Source organism: Chelonia mydas, chromosome 1, assembly GCF_015237465.2.
Source record: "Chelonia mydas isolate rCheMyd1 chromosome 1, rCheMyd1.pri.v2, whole genome shotgun sequence".
NCBI lineage: Eukaryota > Metazoa > Chordata > Testudines > Cheloniidae > Chelonia > Chelonia mydas.
The window spans coordinates 40,341,175-40,359,737 of record NC_057849.1 but is presented as its reverse complement, the minus strand read 5'-3'; positions in this window follow the sequence as shown (position 1 = coordinate 40,359,737).

The following is an 18,563-nucleotide window of genomic DNA, read 5'->3' as shown; positions in this document are numbered from 1 at the left end:
AAGGAACTTCACTCACTTGAGTAAGTGGTCATGTACCCTGGCACACACAGTCACCTTCACAATGTCACTCAAATTTGACTCAACTGCCCCTCTGTCATAATGAGGGGTGGCCAGGCTACATTTCAGTGGGGTTACGACCCCATGTGCCAGGCCATGGCACCACTCAAGTGAGTGAAATTCTTTCAGTTTAGACGCAAATCTGCACCAGTGGAGGTGTGGGCAGAGACAGGCCTTGCACACAGCTGAGATTCACTTTCTCCTTGGCTCTGTTGGGAATGGCAGAGGAAAGCACTGGGTAAAGAAACCACTTCCTTCTTAAACAGCAGTAAGTGAAGAGGCTGGGGTAGGAACTTACTGCAGGAATATGTATGGGAGAAAGCAGCACAGAAGTGTATTTTTTCCCCTTCTCTCCATTTATCAGCGGTTTGTAATTCACATTAGAAGGTAGGGACCCAGAAGTGTGTGTTTGCCTAGGGCCAGTGATGGTTAATTCAGTCCTGCCTCTCAGAATGCAATGCATGCATAAAGTGGGGTCCCACTGATGAAGAAATTGGGAACCTAGTGCCTGTAAAGTGAGCTCTGCTTCTTGGCAGGTAGCCTGGGCCCCCTTCTTAGAAAATTCTGTTTGTGCCTCATGGCTGTTCAATGGCCTTGATAGAATGAGTTTGTGGATGCAGTCCAGTTTCTGGTGCACAGGGGTCTCTCTCACAGGAAATCACCATCACAATTTGCCCTAATGAGTCTCAGCAGCCACCCCAACTATTAAGCACAAAGACTGATTAATTTTTTTTTACCCCTAGATATGGTCCCTCCGTCTGCACTGTACTTGTCGTGTTTGGTCCCCCTGGTTTTCAACCTGGCACCTTTCACAAGCAATAACTATTTGAGTGGAGGGGAAATAGTGATGTATGTCATTGCTATATTGTCAAAAGAATACTTGAGAGGCCTCTTCAGAAGCAGAACTAGATAAGATTTATCAATTACTTTACACCTACACTTTAATTAACCAGTAACAGGCACAAGTGAAAAGGGATTAATTTGGAATTTGCAGCTACTTTTTAAGGAAACCATTTCATTTCAACACAACACATGCCTGTTATCGATTGATTCACAGTTTTAAAATGTGTAGTTATTTTTCAATTTTTCTGAATAGTTAAAACAAGTTCACACTTTCTTTTATTACAAGATATATATATTTTCGTTACTGCTTCCCACCTTGTAAGCTACTCTATGAAGAACATCTGCTATTCTGAAAAAAAAAAAAAAAGTTTTATTAACTAGTAAAACAGCTCTCTGCAGAAATGAAGTGCATACATTTGGGATGTTCTGTATTAGATTTGTTTAAAGAGCCCATTTTAGGTTCTGAAGCCAGGCATATTACTGTTAGAGGGGTACTGTAAACCTGACATTTTAGTGGAAAAAAACCAAAATACTTATTTCCCCATTAGGGGGAGCTTGACCTTCATTAAACATTCGACACAAATGAGGGAATAGCATTTTTGTTTACTACGGAACCAGCCACTATTCACTTTACTGCTTCATACTGTGTTCATATGTTTTCAGTTTGAGCTCGTGTAATAGCTGGGCATAAGTTATCTATGCACTGCACCAATGCTCACAGTGCACTCTGGGGTATTAAATCATGCACAGCAGCTAATCTGGGTAAAGGGATCTGCCAAAATGCTGGCACTATGATTTTTAAAATCAAGGTGAAGACCATTTATAGGGTGGGTCAGGTGTGTAGCTTCAAGAACTTGCTGCTTTATTTCGAAAGTCCCATTTTTAAAATTTTTGCTGCTTATTCCACAAATACATGCACCTCAGAGATATTTTAGAGGTAGTTGGAACTTATAAAGTTACTGAGGCATAATGGAACCTATTGATAAACTTATACCATGAAATAGACAGATGTAATGTTTTATATTTGTGGAGTTTGGCTTTATTTCCAAAAGTTAAAACAGATATTTATTAAAAACATTTCCTCTTTAGAATACCAGGCATTTTTGGTAATCTGAGAAACTTGAAAAATCAATTTTATCTAGCTCTTTGGCTACGCTTATGTAGTAGCTTTCACCCAAAAATCCCAAAGCACTTAATTTTATAAAGCTATATGTGTACATATCTTCCTGCACAGACATTATCTATAGGGATTACATTAAAAGAAATGCTAAGGTTGCATAATCAAGCACTCAAAAGTTAGAAAATGTCAGAATTAAGTTGCCTGGTCAAACTTAATTCAGCCCACTTCTACATATGTGTATGCATATGATAGTCTTCAATTACATTATCACATACTTCCTTTTTTCTCAGACTCTGGCCTCATTCACACACTTTGTATATTTTTGCAATATGTGAGCATTTGGTAGATGCCAGGTAGAAACTAAAAGGCACATACTGAAGAAGAGTGCTGCATGATGTTAAGTTTGAACTGAGCTCCTGTGCTACCCCTCAAAGCAGCTATCTGCCCCCTTTGTGACAGAGGGACATTATTGAGCCCAGCTACGTTCTCTGAATAATATTATTGTAACACTTTTTCCTTTGTAGGTACAGTAGTTCTTCCTATATCAAATGATAGCTCTAGGGGATCTACATTGGATATTTTTACAACAGTGGTACAAGTGTAAACTAATATTGTAATAAATTGCCACTTTGAGCTCTATCAGCATTAACGCTCTTGTAAAAAGATATAGTACGTATACACCAAGTCTTAGTCTTTGGCTATTCTTATGTTACAGTGGTAACACAGCAAAACACAGGATGTTCACTAAGTTCTTGCAATATATTTGGGAAAACTTCTTGTTTCAGAAGGAGGAGGAAGTAACCAGGAAGGCAGCTATTTTGAGTTTGACAAACAGGGTGGCATTGGTTGCATATCTGCAGATGGAAGGCAATTTGGGTGAACGTGATCATGAAAATATAGGTTTCATGGTTCTAAGGAAAAGAAAGGAATGAGAGCAGCAGATTAAGGAGAATGGACTTTAAAAAAAGCAAACTTTAACAAACTCAGAGCTCTGGCAGGGAAGAAAATCTGAGAGATAAAGGAGCGTAAGAGAGCTGGCAGTTTCTCAAGGTGACTATTAAATGCACAATTGCCAACTATTCTGATGATCAGGAAAGAGGAAGAATAGTAAGCGACCAATATGGCTCCATCATGAGCTCACTCTTACCTGAAAATCAAAAGGAGTCCTACAAAAAGGGTAAACGGATGAATTGCTAAAGAGAGGTGTCACAGTTCAGGCCAACTGCACCTTTATTTCCCCTCAATGATCCAGCAAGGTCACCCACTCTCAGGCTTCCAGCTCCCCAGCCATTGCCTTTGTGGATGAAAACCTGCACCTCTCTTCCTTCTCACTGGGGTGTTTCCAGGCTGCATGGTTCCCTGCCTTTATTGTGGTATTCTCAGCACAGACAGGCTGCCCAAGGACACCTGGTTGCTTTCTCTTCAGAGATAGTTAACAAATGTGATTGCTACAGTTACAAGGTATCACACTGCAGTTCCTATGAAAGCCTACTTTATTCTCAAGGTAAAAATCATAACAGAAAAGATATTAAAAACAATAAAAGAACCTACATGCATGCTAATAAGCTTAACAGAGTTCACCCTAACATGGGCCCTGGTACATGCAGCCCTTCAACCCTCCACCCAAGGGGATTCCTTGTGGTTACAAGTTCATCACAGCTTCATCTCAGAACATGCACCCAGTCTTATGGGATCTCAGTAGGTGCAGTCCGTCCACTCTTATCCTAAGGATTGGGGCCCTCCATAGACCAGCTGTCCTATCCCTTTGCTAGGTCAGGAAGAAGGCCATGAGCCAGTTTAAAACTAGGCTATTTATCCTAAAACCCTTTTATGGCTGTTGGTCCCCTCAGAGAATCCAGTTTGAACTAGTATATGTGAACCTCTCCAGGTGTGGGGGCTTCTCTGGAGATGTTACAAGCTGAGTGAAATTGCTTAAGCACCCACTGCTGTTCTCCTATTTACCCTTTCCATGAAATGCATACAATTCCACAATACATACACACAATTGCATTTTTAATACAGTGTACCCCAAATGTATTAACCGGAATTCAATAAGGTTTAATTTAATTCAGTGAAGTTAATTCAGGATATTGTAGGAAATTGTCAATCTATCACATGGCGTGGCATAAGCAGGTAGGGAAAAAAATCAGAAAGGCTAAGGCACAAAAAAGGGTTAAAAAAAGAACTAGATAAGTTCATGGAGATAGGTCTATCTATGGCTGTTAACCGGGATGGGAAGGGATGGCGTCCTTAGCCTCTGTTTGCCAAAAGCTGGGAATGAGCAACGAGATGGATCACTTCATGATTACCTGTTCTGTTCATTCACTTTGGGGCACCTTGCATTGGCCACTGTTGGAAGACGGTACTGGGCTAGATGGACCTTTGGTCTGACTCAGTATGGCCGTTCTTATGTTCTTACAAAATGAGTCTCATCTAGCAAGGGACATAAAAGGCAATAAGAAGAGGTTCTTTAAATATATTAGGAGGAAGAGAAAGATGAACTAAACTGTAGGTCCTCTATTTAGTGGGGAAGGAGAGCTAATAACTGATGATGTCAAGAAGGCTGAGGTGTTTAATACCTACAGTAAAATCTGCCTTAGTGACAACCTCTGAAGAGAGACCATCTCTCACAAGAGACTATTTGCAGATGCCACGGAACTGTTCCTCTATAATTTAACTGTGAAGAAACTGAAGAGCGACCACCTGTTATCTTTCAAAGTGGTAGCCGTGTTAGTCTGTATCAGCAAAAACAACAAGGAGTCCTTGTGGCACCTTAGAGACTAACAAATTTATTTGGGAATAAGCTTTCGTGGGCTAAAACCCACTTCCTCAGATGCATGGATTGAAAAATACAGTAAGCAGAATATATACTATAGCACATGAAAAGATGGGAGTTGCCTTAAAGGATGATGCCTCACTCTCACAGACCTTGGGAGACAAGGCCAGTCCTCGCTTACAGACAGCCCCCCAACCTGAAGCAAATACTCACCAGCAACTACACACCACATAACAAAAACACTAACCCAGAAACCAATCCCTGCAACAAACCCCGTTGCCAACTCTGTCCACATATATATTCAAGAGATACCATTATAGGACCTAACCACATCAGCCACACTCTCAGGGACTCTTTCACCTGCACATCTACCAATGTGATATATGCCATCATGTGCCAGCAATGCCCCTCTGCCATGTACATTGGCCAAACCGGACAGTCTCTACGCAAAAGAATAAATGGACACAAATCAGACATCAAGAATTGTAACATTCAAAAACCAGTCGGAGAACACTTCAGTCTCCCTGGACACTCAATAACAGACTTAAAAGTGGTAATTCTTCAACAAAACAACTTCAAAAACAGACTCCAATGAGAAACTGCAGAACTGGAATTAATTTGCAAACTGGACACGATCAAATTAGGCCTGAATAAAGACTGGGAGTGGTTGGGCCATTACAAAAAATAATTTTCCCTCTGCTGATACTCACACCTTCTAGTCAACTGTGGAAAAGGGCCACCTTGATTGCATTGGCCTCATTAGCACTACAAAAGTAATTTTCCCTCCCTTGGTATTCACCCCTCTTTGTCAACTGTTGAGAATAGGCCACTTCCACTTTAATTGACTCAGCTAGTTAGCACTGACCCCCCACTTGGTAAAGCAACTCCCATCTTTTCATGTGCTATAATATATATTCTCCTTACTGTATTTTTCACTCCATGCATCTGACAACGTGGGTTTTAGCCCATGAAAGCTTATGTCCAAATAAATTTGTTAGTCTCCAACGTGCCACAAGGACGCCTTGTTGTTTTCACCTGTTATCTGTGACCAGTGACCACATTTTCTTTCTCCCTTCGGAGCTGGGCACCCGGCCAGCTGCCACCACTCTCTGCTCTGCCTTCAGAGCTGGGCGGCTGGAGAGCAGCAGCTGCCACCCTTACTCCTGCACTGTTTCTGGCGGCGCGCAACCTTCAGAACTGGGTGCCCAGCCAGCAGCTACCGCTCTCCACTCTGCCTTCAGCCTGTGTATGAACCAGAACTGGAAGCTGAACCTGAACAAACAAGAACTTGAAAGGAAGCTGTGAACGTGTTGAAATGAAAGATGCACGCTACTGTAAGTTCTTCTTCGAGTGATTCCTCATGTGTATTCCACAATAGGTGTGCGTGCTCGCCACGTGCACCGGTGCCAGAAGTTTTTCCCCTAGCAGTACCTGTAGGGGGTAGCGCTCCCCCCCCCCGCCTCCGCAGCCCCTGGAGTGGCGCATGCCTGGCTCGGTAGAAGGGGAACTGTGCGCTCCCCTCCCCACCCTCAGTTCCTTCTTGCCGCCAGTGAAGGTGCGTTGGAACTGCTCTGCTCCAGCTTTGCTGTAGCTCATCCCCAGAACTGTTCATTTGTTCAGCGTTAGTACCTGTAGTTAGTTAGCTGGTGAGTTAGTTTAGTCAGTCAGTGAGCCCGGGCTGGGGCATGCCCTGCGCTCTGGGGGTTAAGTCATGCAGCTCTTGTAGGCGTTCTATGCCAAGAAGTGACCCTCACGCAGACTGTTTGTGCTGCTTGGGAGAAACCCATATCAGCAAAAGGTGCAAGATTTGCAAGTCGTTTAAGCCACGGACCAGAAGAGAAAGGGACATTAGGCTCCGGGCCATCCTGATGGAGCCGGCGCTGACCCCGACCCCAGAACGCCACTCTGAACCGGTACCCAGCACCGCAGCGTCGGTACACAGCGACCCTCTGGTGCCATCGACCAGTCGGCACTGCTCCCCATCCACGGGGCATGCCAAGAGGGCCAGGAAGACTCCCTCTTCCCAGCGGCACAGAAGAAATTCTGGGACAGAGGCTAGGCCCATGTCGGGCAGTCCTCGATCCCCATCCGGCCCCAGGCCTCCGACTCACATTGAGTGGAGTAGCCCAGCCTCTTCGGAACAGGCCTCTCCGGATGCCGTCCACACCTGAAGCCCTCCAGGCAGCCCAGGATGTTATGGGACAGAGTCCAGGTGGCTCGCCCTCGACACCGACCAGACTGTCTGGCTGGATTCCGTCCATCCGGGACTGGCGGCACCGCTCGTCCTCAAGGAGCGAATAGCGGCGGGACTGCAGTGGGCGTCGCCATTGGTCTTCGTCTCGGAGAGGGTACCACAGTTGATCACGGCATGGTCGTCAGCGCCGTTCCTGCTCGGACTCCCGCTCCAAGTCTCCGCCAAGACATTGCAGCCCAGGCATCGATCACCGGCATTTCACCATTGCGGGTCCACCTGTCGAGGCTGTTCGAGGAGCAGCTGTTACTGCCGGTACCGGTCCTCCACATCGAGATCACGGTCCCATGGCCTTCTTAGATCCCGGCACCACTGCTCCTCCCGGGCCAGAGACAGCAGCAGATCTTACGCCAGCCCGGTCTCCAGTCGTAGCCGTCCTTCAATGGGCCAGGCCAGCCAACCCGAACAGCCGGACCGGCCGGTGCCACAGCAGGTGCAGTGGCTCCGAGCATCATGGCCGGCCCAATGGTACCAGTGGGCACTGTGACCTCTTGCGCAGCCCCCGGTGGGAGCTCGCTTGGTGACTGGAGCTTTGGAGGCATCGTCGGCCTTCCTCTCTAGACCCCTGAGAAAGGAGGCGGTGGGACGTACATCCTCGGTACTGTGCCCGGAGTCCAACCAGGTGGTGGACCCTCCAGTGCCAACCGACACCCAGGGAACCGCACCGGCCTCTTCACCCCGCCCAGAGGAGGCAATTGTGGCCCCGCCCCCTTCTGTCCTGCAGGAGGACTTCAGGGGCCACCAAGAACTCTTATGGAGGGTGGCAGCAAGCCTCCACCTCCAGGCAGAGGAGATGGAGGAGCCCTCAGACTCCCTGTTTAACATGTTGTTCCCATTGGCACCAGGGAGGGTAGCCTTGCCTCTCCATGAAGGGGTGGCTAAGATTTCAAATGCCCTGAGGCAAACACTGCCCTCGCTGGCCCCCATCTCTAAAAAGGCGGAACGCAAGTACTTTGTACCCACTAAGGGGCATGAGTACTTGTATACCCACCCAACTTCGCCCAACTTCCTGGTGGTCGAGTTGGTCAACCACAGGGAACGGCAAGGTCAGCCAACCCCGAACCCAAAGAACAAAGACTCTCAGAGACTGGACTCTTTCTGAAGGAAAATGTATTCATCTTCGAGCTTCCAGTTACGAGTGGCAAACCATCAGGCTCTCCTGGGCCGGTACGAATTCAATCTGTGGGGCTCCCTGCCCAAGTTTGAGGACTCCCTCCAGGAGCACGATAGGAAGAAGTTCAAGGCACTAGTGGAGGAAGGGGCAGCGGCCACTAGGGCGTCCCTGCAGGCAGCCTCAGATGCTGCGGACATGGCCGCATGATCAATGGCCTCTGCGGTGTTCATGAGATGGCATCATGGCTCCTGCTCTCTGGGCTGTCCAGTGAGGTGCAGTCTTCCATGCAGGATCTAGGTCCTGCAAAGGCAAGCAGGCAGGGAAAAGGCTTTTTTGACAGGATGCTCGGGGGCACCCCACCAGTCCTCATCAGGGATCCACCCCCAATAAAGCTTCCCTTCTCCAACCAGTTGTGTGCTTTCCTCCCAGAATGGTTGCGGCTAACCTCAGACTGATGGGTTCTCAACACCATCTCCCAGGGTTACACCCTCCAGTTTACTTCCTCCCCGTCCAACCACCCCTGCCCCCATTTCCCTTGGGGGACACCTCGCATGAAGCTCTGCTCGAGCAGGAGGAGGGGGCAGCTCCTAGGTCTAGGAGCGATAGAGGTGGTGCCTGGGGAGTTCATGGGCAAGGGGTATTATTCCCATTATTTCCTTATCCCGAAGGCCAAAGAGGGGCTCAGGCCCATCCTGGACCTCCAAGGTCTGAACCAGTACATGGTTAAGCTCAAGTTCCGCATGGTCTCCCTGGCCTCCAGCATCCCCTCCCTGGATCCCGGAGACTGGAACTCTGCCCTCGATCTACAGGACACGTACTTCCACATCCACATATTTGAGGGGCACAGGTGCTTCCTCCATTTCGTGGTGGGACAGAATCATTACCAATTCATGGTTCTCCCATTTGGTCTGTCCACTGCCCCCAGGGTGTTTACAAAATGCATGCCGGTGGTAGCAGCCTACCTCAGGCGGCGGAGGGCCCAGATATTTCCCTATCTGGACGATTGGCTTGTCAAGGGCACCTCCCAGTCACAGGTGAGGGATCATGTGGCTCTCCTCCTGTCCACCTGCACCACCTTGGGCCTGTTGGTAAACAGCACCAAGTCCACGTTAGTCCTGGTCCAGGGCATAGAGTTTATCGGGGCGCTCCTGGACGCAGTGTTGGCCAGGGCCTCTCTCCCGCCTGACAGATTCAAGACCCTGGGTATGTCTACACTATGAAATTAGGTCAAATTTATAGAAGTCAGTTTTTTAGAAATCGGTTTTACATATTCGAGTGTGTGTGTCCCCACAGAAAATGCTCTAAGTGCATTAAGTGCATTAACTCGGCAGAGTGCTTCCACAGTACTGAGGCAAGTGTCGACTTCCGGAGCGTTGCACTGTGGGTAGCTATCCCACAGTTCCCGCAGTCTCTGCTGCCCATTGGAATTCTGGGTTGAGATCCCAAAGCCTGATGGGGCTAAAACATTGTCGCGGGTGGTTCTGGGTACATATCGTCAGGCCCCTGTTCCCTCCCTCCCTCCGTGAAAGCAAGGGCAGACAATCGTTTCGCGCCTTTTTTCCTGAGTTACCTGTGCAGACGCCATACCATGGCAAGCATGGAGCCCGCTCAGCTCACGGTCACCGTATGTCTCCTGGGTGCTGGCAGATGTGGTACTGCATTGCTACACAGTAGCAGCAACCCATTGCCTTGTGGCAGCAGATGGTGCAATAGGACTGGTAGCCGTCATCGTCATGTCCGAGGTGCTCCTGGCCACGTTGGCCAGGAGCGCCTGGCCAGACATGGGCACAGGGACTAAATTTGGAGTGACTTGATCAAGTCATTCTCTTTAGTCCTGCAGTCAGTCCTATTGAACCATCTTATGATGAGCAGGCAGGCAATATGGATTGCTAGCAGTCCTATTGCATCATCTTCTGCCGGGCAGGCAAGAGATGAGGATGGCTAGCAGTCCTATTGTACCATCTTCTGCCGAGCAGCCCTGAGATGTGGATGGCATGCTGTCCTTCTGCACCGTCTGCTGCCAGCCAAAGATGTAAAAGATAGATGGAGTGGATCAAAACAAGAAATAGACCAGATTTATTTTGTACTCATTTGCTTCCCCCCCCCTCCCCCGTCTAGGGGACTCATTCTTCTAGGTCACACTGCAGTCACTCACAGAGAAGGTGCAGCGAGGTAAATCTAGCCATGTATCAATCAGAGGCCAGACCAACCTGCTTGTTCCAATAAGAACAATAACTTAGGTGCACCATTTCTTATTGGAACCCTCCATGAAGTCCTGCCTGAAATACTCCTTGATGTAAAGCCACCCCCTTTGTTGATTTTAGCTCCCTGAAACCAACCCTGTAAGCTGTGTCCTCAGTCGCCCCCCCTCCGTCAGAGCAACGGCAGACAATCGTTCCGTGCCTTTTTTCTGTGCGGACGCCATACCAAGGCAAGCATGGAGGCCGCTCAGCTCACTTTGGCAATTAGGAGCACATTAAACACCACACGCATTATCCAGCAGTATATGCAGCACCAGAACCTGGCAGAGCGACACCGGGCGAGGAGGCGAAGTCAGCGCGGTCACGTGAGTGATCAGGACATGGACACAGATTTCTCTGAAAGCATGGGCCCTGCCAATGCATGCATCATGGTGCTAATGGGGCAGGTTCATGCTGTGGAACACCGATTCTGGGCTCGGGAAACAAGCACAGACTGGTGGGACCGCATAGTGTTGCAGGTCTGGGACGATTCCCAGTGGCTGCGAAACTTTCGCATGCGTAAGTGCACTTTCATGGAATTTTGTGACTTGCTTTCCCCTGTCCTGAAGCGCATGAATACCAAGATGAGAACAGCCCTCACACTTGAGAAGCGAGTGGCGATAGCCCTGTGGAAGCTTGCAACGCCAGACAGCTACCGGTCAGTTGGGAATCAATTTGGAGTGGGCAAATCTACTGTGGGGACTGCTGTGATGCAAGTAGCCCACGCACTCAAAGATCTACTGATATCAAGGGTAGTGACCCTGGGAAATGTGCAGGTCATAGTGGATGGCTTTGCTGCAATGGGATTCCCTAACTGCGGTGGGGCATAGACGGAACCCATATCCCTATCTTGGCACCGGAGCACCAAGCCGGCGAGTACATAAACCACAAGGGGTACTTTTCAATAGTGCTGCAAGCTCTGGTGGATCACAAGGGACGTTTCACCAACATCAACGTGGGATGGCCAGGAAAGGTACATGACGCTTGCATCTTCAGGAACTCTGGTCTGTTTCAAAAGCTGCAGGAAGGGACTTTATTCCCAGACCAGAAAATAACTGTTGGGGATGTTGAAATGCCTATAGTTATCCTTGGGGACCCAGCCTACCCCTTAATGCCATGGCTCATGAAGCCGTACACAGGCAGCCTGGACAGTAGTCAGGAGCTGTTCAACTACAGGCTGAGCAAGTGCAGAATGGTGGTAGAATGTGCATTTGGACGTTTAAAGGCGCGCTGGCGCAGTTTACCGACTCGCTTAGACCTCAGCGAAACCAATATTCCCACTGTTATTACTGCTTGCTGTGCGCTCCACAATATCTGTGAGAGTAAGGGGGAGACATTTATGGCGGGGTGGGAGGTTGAGGCAAATCGCCTGGCTGCTGGTTACGCGCAGCCAGACACCAGGGCGGTTAGAAGAGCACAGGAGGGCACGGTACGCATCAGAGAAGCTTTGAAAACCAGTTTCATGACTGGCCAGGCTATGGTGTGAAAGTTCTCTTTGTTTCTCCTTGATGAAACCCCCCCGCCCCTTGGTTCACTCTACTTTCCTGTAAGCTAACCACCCTCCCCTCCTCCCTTCGATCACCGCTTGAAGAGGCAATAAAGTCATTGTTGCTTCACATTCATGCATTCTTTATTCATTCATCACACAAATAGGGGGATGACTACCAAGGTAGCCCAGGAGGGGTGTGGGAGGAGGGAAGCACCGGGTGGAGTGGGGGGGTGAGGGAGCGGGGAGAAGGGAAGGACAAGGCCCGTTGCACTTTAAAACTTATGAATGCGAGCCTTCTGTTGCTTGGGCAGTCCTCTGGGGTGGAGTGGTTGGGTGCCTGGAGGGGCCCCCCCACCCCTGCGTTCTTGGGCGTCTGGGTGAGGAGACTATGGAATTTGGGGAGGAGGGCGCTTGATTACACAGGGGCTGTAGTGGCGGTCTGTGCCTTTCTGCACCTCAACCTACGCCGGAGCATATCAGTTTGACCTCCAGTAGCCTCAGCTTTGCATTCTGCCTCCTTTCATCATGCTGCCACCACCTCTCCTGTTGCTCCAGCCATCTGTTCCGCGTGTTCATTTTGTGCTTTCCTGGACTCCATTGTCTGCCTCCACGCATTCTGCTGGCTGTTTCAGTTTGGCTGGGCTGCATGAGCTCAGAGAACATTTCATTGCGAGTGCGTTTTTTTTGTTTTTTTTTGCTTTCTTATCTGCGCTAGCCTCTGGGACAGAGATGCTAGTAGCAAGTGTGAACTTTTGCAGCTGTGGGAGGAAAAAAAGGGAGATTAAAATGGAAAAAGAACATTGGCCATTTAAAAGGAGGGGTTGATGTTTTGTTCGGGTTAACGTGCAGCACAAACCAACTAACCCCCCCCCCCACACACACACACACCAATTCTCTCTGGGATGATCGCTTCACCCTCGTGCACGCGTGGCCGACACGGGGATGATTTCTTTTAGTACAGGCAAACAGCCCAGCAGGAGACGGCCACCTCTGAATGTCCCCTGAATAAATTCCCTGTTTCAACCAGGTGACCATGAATGATATCACTCTCCTGAGGATAACACAGAGAGATAAAGAACGGATGTTGCTTGAATGCCAGCAAACACCGGGACCACACGCTGCCATGCTTTCTTATATAATGATTCCAGATTATGTGTACGGCCTGCCATGGTAAAGTGTCCTACCATGGAGGACGCAATAAGGCTGCCCTCCCCAGAAACCTTTTGAAAGGCTTTGGGAGTACCTCCAGGACAGCTTCATTGAGATGTCCCTGGAGGATTTCCGCCCCATCCCCAGACACGTTAACAGACTTTTCCAGTAGCGTGTAGGCCATGAATGCAATCCCAAGTCTTCAGGCAAAGTATTCACTAAACACGCTTGCTTTGAAACTTGTTTTAACACCATGCATTATATTTACAAAGGTACACTGACCAGAGTGCCTTCTCCACTTTTTAAGGTCCGGGAGCCGGGTTGGGAGGGTATTGGATCCAGGGTGATAAACAGTTCTGGCTGTCGGGGCGAACGGTTTCTCCGCTTGCCTGGTGTGCGCTATCTTCAACCTCCCCTTCTCATCATCTTCCTCGTCCCCAAAAATGTTCATCACTGTTACGTGAGACTCCCCCCTTACAGGAGTCCATGTACAGGGGCGGGGCAGTAGTACGGGCACCCCCTAGAATTGCATGCAGCTCGTCACAGAAGCGGCATGTCTGGGCTCTGGACCCTGAGCGGGCATTTGAATCTTGGGTTTTTTTGGTAGGTGCCTAAGCTCCTTAAGTTTCACATGATACTGTTGCGGGTCCTTGTGTAGCCTCTGTCCTTCCTGCCCTGGAGATTTTCAAATTTTGGCATTTCGAAAACTGGAATTGAGTTCTGATAGCACGGATTCCTCTCCCCATATAGCGATCAGATCCCGTACCTCCCGTTCAGTCCATGCTGGAGCTCTTTTGCGATTCTGGGACTCCATCATGGTCACTTCTGCTGATGAGCTCTGCATGGTCACCTGCAGCTTGCCATACTGGCCAAACAGGAAATGAGATTCAAAAGTTCGTGGTTCTTTTCCTGTCTACCTGGCCAGTGCATCTGAGTTGAGAGTGCTGTCCAGAGCGGTCACAATGGAGCACGCTGGGATAGCTCCCGGAGGCCAATACCGTCGAATTGTGTCCACAGTACCCCAAATTCGATCCGGCAAGGCCGATTTAAGCGCTAACCACTTGTCAGGGGTGGAGTAAGGAAATCGATTTTAAGAGCCCTTTAAGTCGAAATAAAGGGCTTCATCGTGTGGACGGGTGCAGGTTTACATCGATTTAACGCTGCTAAATTCGACCTAAAGTCCTAGTGTAAACCAGGGCCCTGAAAGGTCTCATCGACTATGTCACAAGGTTCCCAGTGACAACAACCAGGGTTTGCCTACAACTCTTGGGTCACATGTCGGCATGCACGTATGTGGTCCGTTACGCCAGACTTAGGATGAGGCCCCTCCAGCTCTGGTTGGCCTCGAAGTTCTCCCAGGCCACGGACAGGATGGACAAAGTCCTCACCATGCAGGACTCTGTGATCACCTCCCTATGGTGGTGGTCCGCCCCAAAACAACATGCTCCATGGGGTCCCATTCAGGGACAGGGCCCCGTCATTGGAGCTGGTGTCTGATGCGTCGGACCTTGGTTGGGGGGCCCATGTGGGAAACTTTCAGACCCAAGGCCTATGGTTGGCTCAAGACCTGACCTTACATATAAATGTCAAGGAGCTCAGGGCGGTGCGGCTGGTGTGTATGACCTTCCGCTCGCACCTAGAAGGCAAGGTAGTCAGGGTCCTCACAGACAACATGGCCTCAATGTTCTATATCAACAGGCAAGGTGGGGTCCAATCCTCTGCCCTCTGCCGTGAAGCCCTCAGGCTGTGGGACTTCTGTATAGCCCACGACATCCACCTGAAGGCCTTCCACCTACCGGGCGCTTGGAACGAGAGGGTGGATCGCTTGAGCAGGGACTTTTCCTCGCAACACTTGTGGTCCCTCCACCCGGAAGTGGTCCACCAGCTCTTCCAAAGGTGGGGAACTCCCCAGGTGGACCTGTTCACGACTCTGCAGAACTGGCAATGCCCCCGGTTCTGCTCCAGGGGGGCCTGGGGAGGGGCACTATCTCCGATGCCTTTCTCCTGTCCTGGTCAGGCTTGCTTCTCTAAGCCTTTCTCCCGTTCCCTCTAATCAGCAGGGTCCTGGAGAAGATAAAGACGGACAAGGCCTGGGTCCTCCTGATTGCCCCGGTGTGGCCCAGGCAGCTTTGGTATGGGACCCTCACGGGCCTGGCAGTAGCTCTGCCATGGCCGTTGCTGCTCTGCCTGGACCTGCTCTCTCAGGACCAGGGCCGCCTCCTCCACCCCAACCTGGCAGCTCTTCACCTCGCTGCATGGCTGCTCTGTGGTTAGGTGGAGAGGAAAGGACATGCTCAGAGCAGGTTCAGTGCGTCCTCCTCAAAAGTAGACTGCCCTCCACTCACCGTGCTTATTTGGCAAAGTGGTCCCCATTTTCTAGGTGGGTGGCGGACCAGGGTGTCTCCCTGGTGACTGCCCCAATCCAGCTTATCCTTGATTACCTCCTCCACCTGAGGGCCCAGGGCCTGGCGCCCTTGTCAGTCAAGGTGCACCTGGCAGCCATATTGGCCTTCCATCTGCTGGTGCAAGGGCACAAGGTATTTTCCCATGCTATGACTCGCTGGTTCCTTGAGGGTTTGGACCATCTTTTTCCATATTCTAGACCCCCGGTCCTGCAGTGGGACCTAAATCTGGTGTTGGCTCATATCACGGGGCCCCCGTTTGAACCACTGGCCATGTGCTCCTGGTCTCACCTCTCGTGGAAGGTGGCCTTCCTGGTTGCAATCACATTCACCAGGCGAGTCTCGGAGCTCAGGGCCCTGACCTCCGAGCCACCATACTTGGTATTTCATAAAGACAAGGTCCAGCTCCGCCCACACCCTGCGTTCCTCCCGAAGGTGGTCTCCACCTACCAGGTGGGTCAGGACATTTTTCAACCTGTCCTCTGCCCCAAGCCTCACACGTCCAGTGAGGTGTGCCTTCTCCACACGCTTGATGTGCAGCGGGCTCTGGCTTTCTACCTCGAGCAGACCAAGACATTCAGAAAGTCCTCGCAACTGTTCATCGCCTCAGCTGAGTGCACGAGAGGCCAGCCGATTTCCACTCAGCGGCTTTCCAATTGGATCACTTCGTGCATCCGTTCCTGTTATGAGCTGGCGGGTGTCCCCCGCCACCCATTGTGAGGGCACACTCGACTTGGGCGCAGGCCTCGTCGGCTGCCTTCGTGGTCCACATCCCCATCCAGGACATTTGTAAGACCACCACGTGGTCTTTGATTCACACATTCACCTCGCACTATGTGATCGTCCCCCAAACCAGGGATGATGTCGGGTTCGGCAGGGCTGTCCTCCATCCTGGGAACTTGTGAACTCCTACCCATCTCCAACAGATATAGCTTGGAATCACCTATTGTGGAATACATATGAGCAATCACTCGAAGAGGAAAAGACAGTTCCGTAACTGGTGTTCTTCGAGATGTGTTGCTCATGTCCATTTCACAACCCGCCCTCCTTCCCCTCTGTCAGAGTTGTCTGGCAAGAAGGAATTGAGGGTGGGGGCAGCGCACAGCTCCCCTTATACCACACCAGGCAGGTGCTACTCCAGGAGTTGTGGGGGGCGCTCCCCCCTACGGGTACTTCTAAGGGAAAAACTTCCAGCACCGGGGCACGTGGTGAGCACGCACACCTATTGTGGAATAGACATGAGCAACAGATCTCGAAGAACACCAGTTAAGGAAAAGGTAACAGTCTTTTACAGTTTAAAGCTAAAAGACGTCAACATGGAAGCAAAAAAGAAAAAATCCAAAGTGTTTCTTACACCAAAGCAATGTAAAACAATATCACAACTAGAAGCTGGTATCAGTTGCCGTCAAATTACCAGACAGTTTGGAGTCAGAAAAACATAAATCCAAAATCTGTTACGATGGAAGGCAGAAATCCTCGCTGATTATGACTCAAATGCAAATTCTTCAAAGAAAGTTAAACGTGCCAAAACTGGAAATGAAGGAGTCAAATTTGTATATATAATTGAGATTTTCCCCCCCAATGTGCATTACCTACATGTCCCATGGCCACTGGCTGCTTCTCCAGCACTGCACATAAATCTGTCTAGATGTCTTAGGAGACCTGCAACCTTCGCACACAGCAAATAATTCACCATGTAGTTTTCCTGGTCATCACAAACCCAACTATATATTTCTAATAATTTAATCCCCCTTACTATTACCTGTCTCTTCCTAATAACTGAGTTCCCTCCCCTAGAGGGTATTCTCAGTGCAAGAGGATACCATAATGTAGGCTGGAAGGAGGGTCCCAACTAAATGATCATTTCCCTCTACTCCAGTTTAATGTTCTCCTTCCCAAAGCCTTTTATCTATCTGAATAGCACAAAGGCTGTCAGTTCTACTGTGTCCCAGAAAGTCTTGTCTATCATAGAATATCAGGGTCAGAAGGGACCTCAGGAGGTCATCTAGTCCAACCCCCTGCTCAGAGCAGGACCAACCCCCAATTTTTGCCCCAGATCCCTAAATGGCCCCCTCAAGGATTGAACTCACAACACCGGGTTTAGCAGGCCAGTGCTAAAACCACTGAGCTATCCCTCCCTCCAAGTCTATGTACTTCTCTGTCTGCCTTAGCTCCTCCAGTTCAGCCACTCTGGTCTCAAGAGCCTGATATGTCTCTGAGGGCCATGAACTATTTGTACCAAATGTGCACACACATGCCACCTGCCCACAAGGCAGGTGATCATACATGCTGCATTGGGTGCAATAAACTGGATAGCCCCCACTCTGCTGCCGGATTTCTACCTGCATTATTTTTACTTTTGCAACTTTTTGTTTATTTATTTTTGGGGGGGGGGGGTGTTTATTGGCCTAAGTTTAAAAACATGTTCATTAGGTGTATCTGGCTTTCATGCTTCCTCTCTAAGCTCCTATGCTGGTGCTCCTGTTTGCTATCTCCTCTGGTCGCTTAGGAACTGGCTTTTTAAACCCCTGTTCTCTCTGAGTAGCCCTGCCCCCTTATCAAGGGACCCTAAATGGATCAGGAAACAAAGGATGGCAAACTAGAACCTCATTAGGAAGCTCTCAGCCTTGCCTAGCATGCTGCTAGGCTCAGCAAACAGCCTCCCAAACAGACCACACTATAAACTTCGATCAAGCAGGCGTACGGCACGCAGCAAGCACACAACAAACTAAACAAACTAACAGACAAGAAACTCATCCCAAGGGTTATAAGGAATAGTCAAGATGGATGCGTCAAAAACAAATCATGCCAGACCAACCTAATTTCATTCTTTGACAGGATAACCTACCTAGTGGATAGGGAGGAAGCTGTAGACATGATATATCTTTATTTTAGCATGGCTTTTGACACAGTCCCACATACCAACACAAGAATGGCCATACTAGGTAAGATCAGTGGTCCATCTAGCCCAGTATCTTGTCTTCCAATTATGACCAGTGCCAAATGCTTCCTAGGGAGTGAATAGAACAGGACAATTTATTGAGTGATCCATCCCTTCTCGTCCAGTCCCATCTTCTAGCCCATTGCATTCTCATGAGCAAACTAGGGAAATGTGGTCTAGA